The sequence below is a fragment of the Leucoraja erinacea genome, chromosome 8, assembly GCF_028641065.1.
Source record: "Leucoraja erinacea ecotype New England chromosome 8, Leri_hhj_1, whole genome shotgun sequence".
In the NCBI taxonomy this organism is placed as follows: Eukaryota; Metazoa; Chordata; class Chondrichthyes; order Rajiformes; family Rajidae; genus Leucoraja; species Leucoraja erinaceus.
This window is the reverse complement of record NC_073384.1, coordinates 49,805,160-49,818,449: the sequence shown is the minus strand read 5'-3', so window position 1 is coordinate 49,818,449 and position 13,290 is coordinate 49,805,160. Positions and strand designations below refer to the sequence as shown.

Genomic DNA, 13,290 nt, shown 5'->3' with positions numbered 1-13,290 from the left:
TACATTTGGACAGGGACATGGATAGGAACTGTTCAGAGGAATCTATAGACCAAAGGTGAGAAAATGGGACTAATGTAGATGGGCTATTTTGGATGTCATGGCTGCTTTAGATCAAAGGGTCTGTTACCATGCTATAGGACTATTAAAGTCATTCATGATAGAATCAGTATTGTTGTCTCCAACGTAATGTTAATTTCCTATTTTTGCATGACAGAAATCCTTTTCTCTATGTGACTTTTTCAAGTGTTTTAATTGGTGAAGAATATAGCTGGGTTAAAAGGAGAATCTGACGTACGTTGTGAAATGTCAAATAATTTCAAGAGCGACGAGAGAAAAATTACGCTTCTAATTTTGCGAATTTCATATATATCCGTTCATAGAAAATAAAACACTGTTTGCACGGTTGTTAAATGTTTTTGATCAAGTTTAATGTACAAGCAGAACATGCCAGAAACGTTTTGCAGGACAGGATTCATCTTCTCCACCACTATTTTCTACAAACTTCTGGATGTGTAAGAGTAAGGATACAGCTGGGTTGCATCACAGCATGGTTTTGGAACATCTCTGCCCAAGACCGCAGGAAATCGCAGAGTTGTAGATGTAGCCCAGTCCATCACACAGACCAGACTTCCCACCATTGACTCCATCTACACTTCACGCTTCCTCGGAAAAGCAGCAGCGTAACCAAAGACTTGTCCCACCCCGGTCATTCCTTCTCCCTGCTCCCATCTGTCAAGAGGTACAGAAGCTTGAAAGCATGCAAACACCAGACCTCATTGCTCATCCCCTCTGTTATCAGACTTCTGATGAATAGTCCATCCATAGGCTAGGGTAATGTCCGATTTTCCTCTACCCCATTGCAGACATTGAATTTTGTCCATGGAATTGTTGTACTGCAATGCTGAGAACCATATTCTACACTCTGTATCTTTGCTACACCTATTGTATTTGAGCTTGACTTGATTGTATTTATGTGGAGTATTATCTGATCTGATTGGATAGCATGTAAAACAAAGCTTTTCACTATACCTCAGTACACGTGACACGAATAAACCTAAACCTAGATCTGCATCCCATCGACCTGAAATATTAACTGTCTTAATTTTCCCAATGATGTGACCTGACCTGCTGAATCAAATTTGCACTCATGCTCTTGAATTAGCAGAACTGTTTAAAAAGTTGATGGCTTTCCCTTGTATTGATTTTCAAACCCATTACATCCAATTTTGTATTAATAATTCTGAGCTAACAAGTGTACAATTATGCTTTAATCTGTAATGAATTTTTAAGTTAGGTAACGTGTACTTTAATATTATGAGTACATTAGGACAATGGATAAATTCAATACCTACTTCATGTGTTATGCTTGCTCTTGTATGGATTATGGACGTCCTCAGCCCCCTATTGTACTCCCTGTACACACATGACTGTGTGGCTAGGTTCAGCTCCAATTCAATAATTAAGTTTGCTAATGACACTGTGGTGGTGGTGGGCCTGATCTCAGACAATGATGAGAGGGCCTACCGGGAGGAGGTGGCTGGTCTAGCACTCTGGTGCCAGGATAACAGCCTCCTCTTGAACATCAAAAAAACGAAGGAGCTGATCATGGACTTTAGGAGGGCACATCATCCAAGGACGTACACTCCATTGAGGATAAATGGGGATCCTGTGGATAGGGTGAACTGTTTTAAATATCTGGGAGTCCACATCTCTGAGGATATGACATGGACATCACACGCCTCAGCACTGGTGAGTAAGGCAAGGCAGCGCCTTTACCACCTCAGGCAATTGAGGAAATTCAGAGTGTCTCCGAGGATCCTACAGTGCTTCTACGCAGCGGCAGTGGAAAGCATCTTGTCCGGGAACATTACCATCTGGTTTGGGAATTGCTCTGCCAAGGACAAGAAGGCTCTGCAGAGAGTAGTGCGTTCGGCCAAACGCACTATGGGAACTTCACTCACCCCCCTGCAGGAACTATACAACAGGAGGTGCAACTCCAGAGCAAACAAAATCATGAGAGACCTCTTCCACCCCTGCAACGGACTGTTCCAGCTGCTACGGTCAGGCAAACGCCTCCGTTGCCATGCAGTGAAACATTTTCTGCAAGTAAAACTTGGTCGGCATGGTTCTTTTGAACTCATAGTGCAGTGGTAGTGGGGTCGCCATGTAGTTATAGGCAGTCGAGGTAGCCGTAGGCAATCTCCTGGGCTGACCGGGCATTTTAATTGGCTCAATGGGGAAAAAAACATAAGCACGAGTTTTCAGAACCAAGGAAAACCGACACGTAATGTTAAATGCCCGCTAAACTTTATTAAAAGTTGTCTGGCTTCTTAAAAATGTCTCCACTCCTTCTTCCCCCTCTTCTCTTCCCTTCTCCTCCCTTCTCCTTCTCCCCCCTCCCCCTCCCCTCCCCCCCCCCTCTGTTAGAGGACTTACCGTACACAGTGCCAGCCGTCTTTTACCTTCCTGTTCATCGCGGATATTACCTTGGCTTTGCACCGTGTGAATTTCAGACAGCGCTCCCCCACTTTCCCTGGCCCCCGCCTTTGCGATGTGTTTGTGTGTGTGTGTGTGCTGACGGTCGATCCAGCTCACGGTTTTTCAGCCGAGTGCCTCCGAGCTTGAAGGTTCAAGACAGTTGTTGAAAAGTCGCGTCAGTGGGACAGGCCCTTTACCTTTTACAAGAGTATTCACGAATTCTCCCGAGTTATTCACGAATTCTCCCGAGTTTTCAAACTTGCAGAACGTTCCTAATGAGTCCGTAGGAGGCTGTAGGAGTCCATGGATATATCGTAGCGGCTCGTTATGCCAGCCGTAGGTACTCGGGGCATCACGTTTTTTCAGCATGATGAAAAATGTCCACGAGTAAAAAAAATAGCCCCGAGTACCCACGGCTGACATAACGAGCCGCTACGATATATCCCCGGACTCCTACAGACTCGGTACAAACATTCTGCGAGTTTGAAAACTCGGGAGAATTTGTGAATAACAGGAGAATTCATGAATAACTCGGGAAAGTGAGACAGGCCCTTAATTGTGTGTTTAATTTGGAGTTATATCTCTTATTTCTGAAGTAGGTCAATAATTTAACCAGTCATTGTAACTTTGGACTCATCTGCACTTTTAATGATGTAAAGATGAAACTGGGATACGCTTATTTTATTTTATGGTAATCATAAACATGAATTGCCAGCATTATGGAGATATCAGCTTCAAAGTTTAGCAAATATATTGGAATATTACAAAACCAAATAAACATAGTTATGTGTATCAAACATTTTAAACCAAATATTTATACATCACTGTGGATAGTTCTTTACTCCCATCTGTCTCTGTGGGTTTAATTTTTTTCTCTCTTGGTACATTTGTAATGTGCATCGAATATTTTAGGCACCAAGTCTTCCTTTTTTAATTCTAGACTGCGAGGACATTCGGTATGCAAAAGTGAAAGAGTTACCAGATTCAAGGCATCAAACGCAACTTGTAATGTCTAAACTGCTGCCTATATTAATGTAAGTGTATCTAAAATGAAAGAGATGTATCTGTGCCAAAAACAGAACATGCAGGGAACACTCGTCAGCTCAATCGACATCAGTGGGGAATGAAAAAGTAGAAATTTCAATTCACCAGCCTTTCATCCAAATCGGAAAAGTGGGAGAAGATTTTTTTACAGAGAGGGTGCAGATTAAAGGTTTCAAGGTAACAATGACCTTGAAAATTGGCAGGTAGAAATGCAAGAGATTTAAAAACAAAATAAACTTAATAAGATCAACGCACACTTTTGGAGGAAAAGGCCCTGATTATCTGAAATTGTTAAATTTAATATTAAGTTCCTAGGTCTACAATATTCTGAGAGGATCACTGATGCACTGTTTCTCAAAGTTGTGTTGGGCATCATTGAAGCAATGTAGGATAATTGTTGGCAGGCGACTTGAAGCTCAGGGTTGCTCTTGTGGATTGAGTGGAGGTGTTCTACGAAGCAGTCTGCATCCATAATGCTTTTGATTTCTTGATTGTACATCATGAGCACCAAATGCAGTTCATTAAACTGGCGGATGTGCAAGATAACTGCTGACTCATCTGTATGACTGGACCGCTGGATGGTGGGACGGGAAGAGGAAAGAGCATAGGACTTGCATCTCCTGTAGTTGCATTGAAAAATACTATGAGGAAGGGAATGGGTGTTGGTGGGAAACATTGAGGAGGAAGCTGACCCTTCAAAATATTGGGAGGGAGGAAAAACTGGGACCACTATTGACATTTGGCCTGAAGAGGATGTGGAGTATACTGTGGGAGATAGTGATCAGAATAGAGAATAAATCAGCAGTTTCAAAGAAAAGGTTGTATAGAATAAGGGAGTATGGGAAGATAGATTAGGATTACTTTGTGTCGAATATATAATCACCAACACTCCTAGGTTGGAAGAATTGCTGTTTTAGTTTTAACTTTGATGCAATTCTGCATGATCAGCAAATTTCCACTTAAACAAGACTCCTACCAAAAAAGTAATGCAAAAGTTTAAAGTGAGTGGTCTTGAGGGAAAGGTTTGGTGGGAACTTGGGCTGCAACTTTTGTTCACACAGAGAGTGATGGATGTGTGAAATGAGCTTCTGGAGGAAGTGGTTGAAGCAGGTACATTGGGTAGCATTTAGAGGCTATTTGGATAGGTGCAGGGGTGGACGGGGAAGGATGGGCTGGAGGGTAGAGTTGGAGTGATGTGGCCAGATGCTGGTTAATGGGACATCTTCTGTGCTGTATGACTGGCACTAAATACAAAAACAGTGGGCCAATTAAGCGCTGGGAACAATTAAAAATAATTAAAGGCCTGTCCCACGAGCATGCGACTGCATGCGGCAAGCGCGATCAAACCGGAAGCGGGGGCGGCGCGGAGGTTGAGTGATCCTGGTATGGGGCCTGTCCCACCAGCACGTGACTGCATGCGGCGAGTGCGACCAAACTAGAAGCGGGGGCCGCGCGAAGGACGAGTGATCCCGTACGAGTTGACGTGAAGTTCGAGTGAAGTCCGCGGGCAGTTCGCGCTAGGCGTACGCCGTCAAGACGCTGCGTACGGCGTCGAGACACTGCACACGCCTGTCGAGGCGGTGAATACGGCCTCAATGTGGCTGCGGGCCGGCAGGCCATTGCTGCACGGAATCTTTGGACAGTGTCAGTTTTTCGGAGCACCGCGCGATGTCGGGACCAGCCCCGCACAACTCCATACAGCTTTGGCGAGCGAAGTGGGACCGGCCACGCGAGGCCGTACGGCTCAAGCGACCACGTTAGGTCGCGCTTGCCGCATGCAGTAGCATGCTCGTGGGACAGGCCCTTAAAGCCTGAAACATTACCCATCCATGTTCTCCAGAGATGCTACCTAACCCACTGAATTACTCTAGCACCTTATGTCCGTTTGTGTAAACCGGCATCTGCAGTTCCTTGTTTCCACAAGGTAAAATAGTTATTTATTATTACCGCAGTAACAAAATGCAAGCAAGGCAAAGAAATAAGGTATGATGCTTTCTATTTCATTTAAAAAAGTAAAATAAATACCTATTTCAAATTCTTTATTACAGTTATGAAGTAATGAAATAGATTCTAATTTTTAGTTGTGTTATTTTATCTTTCATTTTTCCTGTCTCAGCAGAGATCAGAGGTCACTTTAAATTTGTAAAGTAACCAGATTTAACCTTGACTTATAATGTTCAGAGTTGTTTAAAGCCCAACTATGTTTGCTAAAACAGAGACGTACTTTAAAATCAGCAACAAAATTGGTTATCAGATGAAAATAAAATAAAAATAACACTATTTCTAAACACTTTTTAACTCGCTGTTGATAAGGTGGTCCTTACATCACGTGACCTGCAATGCCACATAACAGTGAGGAGGTGGCATCTCATTGTGCTTCCCTGTGCCCTTTCGTCCCCTCCCATCCCCAACATCACTAGCCAGTTTGATCCAGGCATTTCAGCAGCCATTTTGGGATTAAAACAACAGCTTGGAATTACTTAACCCTTTCAGTGCCAGCTGGTGACAATGGCATATTGATTGCCATTAAAACCAAAAAGTAAATTGTCAAATACATTGTCTTATTACAATTGTTATGTTTATTTTGGACATAATTATAAGCAATCACAGAAGCATTTCTGCACATTAGAAAAGATGCTTTGACAATAATACTGTTTAAAATTTATTGTGCTGTCATAAAAAATGAAAAAATATTAAGATAAAACAAGGGTGAAATACAGTTCACATTAAAAAAAAGTCATAGTATATGGATTTGATAAAGGGGCGATAAGAGGTTGTGGAAGATTTGGAGAGGGTTAACAGAAAAAACTTGATTGTTCAAGGAGTAAAGGAAAGTGTGTAAGAAGGAACTGCAGATGCTGGTTTAAACTGAAGATAGACACAAAAAGCTGGAGTAACTCAGCGGGACAGGCAGCATCTCTGGAGAGAAGGAATGGGTGACGTTCCCGGTCGAGAACCTTCTTCAGGTTTTCAGGAATCTGATTTGAAGTGATGGGCAACAGTCACTTTCCATGCACGAGAGAGGTTATGAACTGGAACTCATTGGCCGAAAACAGAGTTAATAAGGACTTTCAAAAGGAAATTGATAGCTATTTGATTGAAAATTAAGGGCAGGGCTATAGGGAGAGTAGAGTGTAATGAGGACTGCCTAGCTAGAATTGGCACGAATTGTAAGTCAAATAGCCCCTTCTGCATCCTTGCAAATCTGTGGCATAGCGTTAGTACAGGTGCACAACCTTTGCGGTGACCTAATCAACGAGTTAAGAAGAGTGCCTTCGACCGTCAAGCTCGAGGAAACTCGCCTGGAAAACCTGGAGCTCGATCGACCATCGCGAACTGGATCCACCGACCACACACACACACACACACACAGCAACGGCGGGGGCCAGGGAAAGCGGGGAGCGCTGTCTAAAATTCGCACCCACGATGAAGAGGAAGGTAAAAGACGGTTGCCACAGTATACAGTAAGTCTTTTAGTGAACACGGAGGAGGTGGGAAAGAGAAGGGGAGAGAAGGGTGGAGAAGAAGTACTAGACCAAGCCTGCAGGGTCGCCGTTGGTAAGTTCCGCAGCGCTGCAGCCGGTGGGGGGGTGGGGGGAGCGCTGGTTGTAGCATCACACCCACTAACATCTCTACCCCTGGCCCCCCCCCGCTCCAAATCCAGCGCGGCATTAATTACCCCCCTCCGCGAATGTCGGGAGTCGGCGGCGTCGCAGCGCTGGGATACCAGCGGGGAGCAGGCAATGCCTTACCGGGTCGCCGTGAGGCAGTGCTCCAGAGAGAGAAGGGCTGTTGCCGAGAGACCCAAAACATAGAGAGAGGGGCAAGAGGGAGAGGAGGGTGATTTGGAGGAGGCGCAGGAAGGGGTAGAGTAGGTGCCGGGGGGGGGGCTCCAACCGGCGAGAGAGGGGCCGGGACGGAGCCCCCAGCTCCGCGATGTTGGGAGGTCGCCGACCAGGTAGGGGAGTAAGAATTAAAGTTTCCCCCTTCACCCCTAGTCCACCACCACCACATAAAATCCCTCCAAACTAACTGACTGAGGTTTATGGTAATGATTCTCCCGGAAGAGGAGGGAGGGAGGCAGAGAGCTCTTTTACTTTCAAGCCGCCTGCGCTACCACCTAATCTAGTGCTAAAAATTTCCATTAAATCCAAAATTTCCGAAATCCGACAAGTGTCTGGTCCACAAGGCTTTCGGATAAAAGGTTGTGCACAGGTAAAGGGGCTGCCCCTCTGCGGCGACCTAATCAACGAGTTAAGAAGAGTGCCTTCGACCGTCAAGCTCGAGGATACTCGCCTGGAAAACCACACACACACACACACACACACAGTCACACACACACACTGCCACCACACACACAGCAGAGAGACACACACAATTTTGTACAATCATTAACATCTCTGTCATATTTCATCAACGGGAAAAATCCTCGGCACACATACGGCGGAGGGGGGCTCTGAGCGAGGTGGCCAAAAATGACGGCCGTAGGTGGCGGCATTCTCTCGGAAATCGCAGCACAGATCGCCAAAACTGGTCAAGAACAGAGTTTTAGTAATATAGATAATAAAGTTTAGCGGGCATTTTACCTACCGGTTGGTATTCCCTGGTCCTGCAAACTCCAATGTGCCAATCAAAATGCCCGGTGAGCAAAGGAGATGGCCTATGGCTGCCCTCGACTGCCTGTAACTAAATAGTGACCCAACTCCACTGCACCACAAGTTAAAAAGAACCATGCCGACCAAATTTTACTCGCAGAAAATTTTGCGACATGCTGAAAATTTTTCCGTGACCTAGCTGAGGCCACGCGTAGGTGGGAACTTCCCTCCACCATGAAGGAGAGTTCCAGTGACCTCATAGGACCTCGTGTTGACCATGCTGCGAGTTTGAGTCGAGGGCAAATTCTTCTAAACTCGCAGATTAGGTCGCCCAAGTGGGACAGCCCCTTAAGTCTGCTCTGGACCCATGGAAATTATATTAATCTGCTTTGCATACATTAATGCAGATGTGATAAATATTATTTGCTAATATGATTTTTTTTATAACTCTCAATGTTTTTAACATGGCAAGTAGGCAAACATCTAACATCTGGTAACTTTAAGTGTTGATCAAGAATAAAAGTTGTGTTTATTTAACAATATTTACTTAACAATAAACCCAATAATTAATTAGAAATTTAGTTGATGCTTCAGGGTTGCCACCAGCATGCCTTAATCACATAATGTGTGGCAGTTAGGTGTGATTTTATAGGCAGGAAGTTCCGATTAAACCAGGCAAGAGGGGCAAAAGTTTGAAAACTCATATCTCTTGGGCAGTTCTTCTCTCCTCCTTACATTTCTCTTGCCATCACTCTGATATAACTTAATCTTCATCTCATCTGTCCACAAGACCTTTTTCCAGAACTGTGGTTGCTCTTTTAAGTACCTGTACTTCTCAGCAAAATGTAACCTGGCCATCCTATTTTTGTGGCTTAACCAGTGGTTTGCATCTTGCAGTGTAGCTTCTGTTCATGAAGTCTTCTGCGAACAGTGGTCATTGACAAATCCACAACTGGCTCCTGAAGAGTGTTTATGATCTGTCGGACAGGTGTTTGGGGATTTTTCTTTATTATGGAGAGAAGTCTTCTGTCATCAGCTGTGGAGGTCATCCTTGGCCTGCCAGTCCCTTTGCGATTAGTATGCTCACCAATGCTCTCTTTCTTTTCAATGATGTTCCAAACAGTTGATTTTGTTAAGCTTAAGGTTTGGCTGATGTCTCCAATGGTTTTATTCTTGTTTCTCAGACTCATAATGGCTTATTTGGCTTTCATTGGCACAACTTTGCTCCTCATGTTGATAAACAGCAATAAAAGTTTCCAAAGGTGATGAACATACTGGAGGAAAGACTAGGTGCTGAGAGCTCTCTTATACCTGTATTAAGGAGACAATTAATCACACCTGAACAACTACAAACACCTGTAGAGCCATGTGTCACAAACATTATGGTGCCCTGAAATGGGGGGACTATGTATAAACACAGCTGTAATTTCTACATGATGACACCAAAATGTATAAATTTGGCCATTAATAAAATCTGACAATGTACACTTTAACCACATGTGATTTTTTTCTATTACAAATTTCAAATGGTAGAGTACAGAGGAAAATAAATAAATGATGGGTCTTTGTCCCAAACATTATGGAGGGCACTGTACATGTAATGAACATGCAGTGTCCATGTCATGATACCTATCCTAAAGTGTGTTACATCACATCAAGTTTCGAGAAGAAATAAATTGAGAATAAATTGGAAAATATGTTCTGTAAATGGATCTATGAATCTTTAAAATAACTGAAGAAATGCCTGGGTCATAAAGCTACAGTATTTGAGCTGGATAAAATACGGAAGACCTGCAATGTATTTAAGTTAAGGAGGCGGTGAACCAACCATAGGTTATATCTTGTTTCCTTCACAATAAAATGGTTGACCCCCGGAATAAACTGTAACATCAACTAGGTACTGATTTATGAAGGAACTGAACCAGTTCTCAGAGGAGGCACAAATCCCTGAATTATGGAGTGATTTTGGTTAGTGGCACTAGCTATGGTAGCCTTTTAGGAGTTTTATTTCTTCTTGAGCAACCTGCAACATTTATTTTTCCAGGCTATAAATTCAGAGTGCTTGTTTGGGTTAAACAGATGACCTGGTTCTTTAATCTCCAGTCATGGTCCAAAGAATTTAATGTCGGGTCCAAATAATGTAAAAATTATAGCTTGTTCAAACACTCTACTTAATAATTCAGGGCACACCTGAAAAAGTTATAAATTGTGAAATCAATCATGATAGTCTTCAATGAAAACGCAAGAAATTCAGTGAGGCTCAAACGAAATTCCGTTTCCACAGCCATACAAACAAAGACAATTTCCTACAGACATACACACAATTTAATTCACACAAACATCCATCACAGTGAACCCACTGTGATGAAAGGCAAAGTCTTTTCTCTCCCCTGTTCTCCATTTCTCTCCCGATGACCAAGCCCCAGGCGGGCGATGATAAGTCCCACGGCCATTTTAGGCTGTGCTGGGCGATTTACGGCCCCGCTCCCGGTCTAAAAGTCACAATGCTGGAGCCCCCGGCGGGCGCTGTAATGTCCCATGGCCATGAAGCCGTGCCGGGCGATGTACGGCCCCGCTCCGGGTCGTTCCAACCCCGCGACACGGGCTGGAGAAGTCGCGTTGCGGGAGCTCCGGGATGCGGTCTCCTCAACCGGACCCACGAGCTCCCGATGTCCCGACAGTCCAACGGACCTGGGGCTGCGTTGCTGGAGCCTCTGAGCCCCAGGAGTCGAGTCGCAGCAGCGAGTCACCGCCGCTCCTCACGCTCTGAGGCCGGCCAGCCCCACGATGGTGAGTAGTCTGCAGCTCCGCAGTCTCCCGAGCCCCCGGGTCATTCAGGTTGGAGGCCGCTCCACGATGCTAGGCCCCAACGACAACGGAGACCCGACAGGGAAAAGGTCGGGTCTCCCGTACAGGGAAGAGATTTTAAACGGTTTTCCCCCTTCCGTATATACTTCAGTAACAGATTAGGCAGAGAAATAGCAGATGTAGTTTTATTCGAGAAGGTTTGAGGTGTTTAATTTAGTTTAGTTTAGAGATACAGGCCCTTCTGTCAAAGTTCGTCTCTTAAAAGCAGACAGCAACAAAATTGTTAAAGGTAAACCAAGCCAATCTTTAATAGATTCATCAGATGGGAGTGACGAGATCTACAAAGAGCACACACGTTGCTCAGTGCTTCTCGGGCTCCACTCAAAGAACAAAGGAAAGTTAGTGTAATTATACATTTTCTTATCAATAAAACACACCTTCTAAATCTGAGTGAAAGATCTGTAGCCTAAGGGAAACAAGGGAGGCTGGACCCATATATTTGCAATGTCAGCCTTATTCTCAAATCTTGGCACAGCTTCAGTACTGCTGCCCATTCCAGAAGGACAACTAACTCCATCTTGTTTTCAAATTACTTCCATTTTGGTTCCAGAATGGGCATCCGTCTGTGAACTAAAACAAGCTTGTAAGACTTGGATGAAAGCCACTACCTTGTCCTTAGCTGGGTCAGGCAGTTCAGCCTGATATCTAATATGGTGCCGTGTCCAGTCAATACATCTCTATCTACATTGTTAATACATTGTTTCAATGATTAGTATAATGATTAGTATAAACTGAGCTTCTAAAATGTTCCCATACTTTATTCTGCTGGGAAAATTATCTTTTAAATTTGACTGCTTTCTGTTTTTTCAACAAATCTCCATTTTTAATTTACAAACCAAACTTGACCAAACAAAACTCTTTCATTCCCTCCTCTTTATCACACCGTGATAACATTCACAGTCCTCGATATCTACACAATGGTCGCAAGCATTTAATGATGACAATTTAGAGCAATAATTAACAGAAAGAATAAACCATAATGTATCAGGGTACCCCAAATTCCACCGACACAATTGTAAGGCCACCAGTTCCCATATTCCTTACCATATCCATGCCTGTCACTGCTAACCTTACGGATCCTTTTAATTTCGAGGGAAATGTGGGCAGCTAGGTCAGTGATATTAGAGGATTTATCAGGGATATAGGTGCAACTCTCTTGTTCTATTAGAGCATAGGTGCCCCCTTTTTCTGCCAAGATAAAGTCTAATGCCCTACGATTTTGCAAGACCATAGTGCGGATGGCAACCATTTCTGCTGAAAGATATATCATGGCTGTCTTTGTATCTGCTAGGGCTGCGACAATTGCATTTGCCATTGCTTCGATGGCAGAGGCCATATTGAGCAACTCCCTAGTTGACTTGGTTGTCCCGTACATGGGGAAAACGATCATCCAAAGCCTCTGTGCTTCTGATATATCCTTTTTAACTCTCAGGGTTCTAGTTATCTCTGCAAGATCCTGGACCATCCTCATACGGGGAACAATATAGGCTAAATAGCAACACCCGTTCCAGTGATTGTTCTTTCTCCACCTCCTTTCCCAAGTTCTGTAGTCTCCCGGTGGCATCCCTGGCAGCCATGGGTATGTCCATAACCCACACACAAAGTATGTTCCATTCACTGGTCTTGGTGGTCCCTGAGGAGAGATTGTGGTGCATGAGCTGTTTCCCAAATGTATCCCTTTTTCTGTGTAGTTGCAGTGACATGAGGTATTTACTGGTATACGGGGGTTACTTGTTATTCTCAACCAGGGTATTTTCCATACCCTAGTTTCATTCACCTTCCACCCTGGTTCAAATGTTGGATGGTATACCATCCTTTAAAATTATTATACTTGGGTTTCCTGTGCTTAACAGTTCCATTCCCATGTGCTCATGGGTTCATTTGGCAACGGCTAGACGCTGTGATGTTGCAAAAACAGAAAAGGGCCACCCTTTCAGTCAGATTTAGGGGTATTGGCATTAGTGGTTCGCCTCCCCCACTGTTTTTTGAGAACCTGAACGTTGTCTGCGGAGGGCGCCCAGCATCGCCAAGGACTGCTCTCACCCCAACCATGGACTGTTTACCCTCCTACCATCCGGGAGGCGCTACAGGTCTCTCAGTTGCCGAACCAGCAAGTCGAGGAACAGCTTCTTCCCGGCGGCTGTCACTCTACTCAACAATGTACTGCCAATCACCACCACCCCCCCCCGGACACTTATTATTATTTATTCAAATCATTTGCTATGTCGCTCTTCCAGGGAGATGCTAAATGCATTTCGTTGTCTCTGTACTGTACACTGACAATGACAATTAAAATTGAATCTGA

The 13,290-nt window shown here is 44.2% G+C and overlaps 1 protein-coding gene across 3 annotated transcripts in view; it reads left to right on the top strand.

Moving 5' to 3' along the window:
- Positions 1-13,290, top strand: part of mta3 (metastasis associated 1 family, member 3) — a 101,744-nt gene that overhangs the window by 16,287 nt on the left and 72,167 nt on the right. The gene's annotated exons all lie outside the window — the stretch shown is intronic.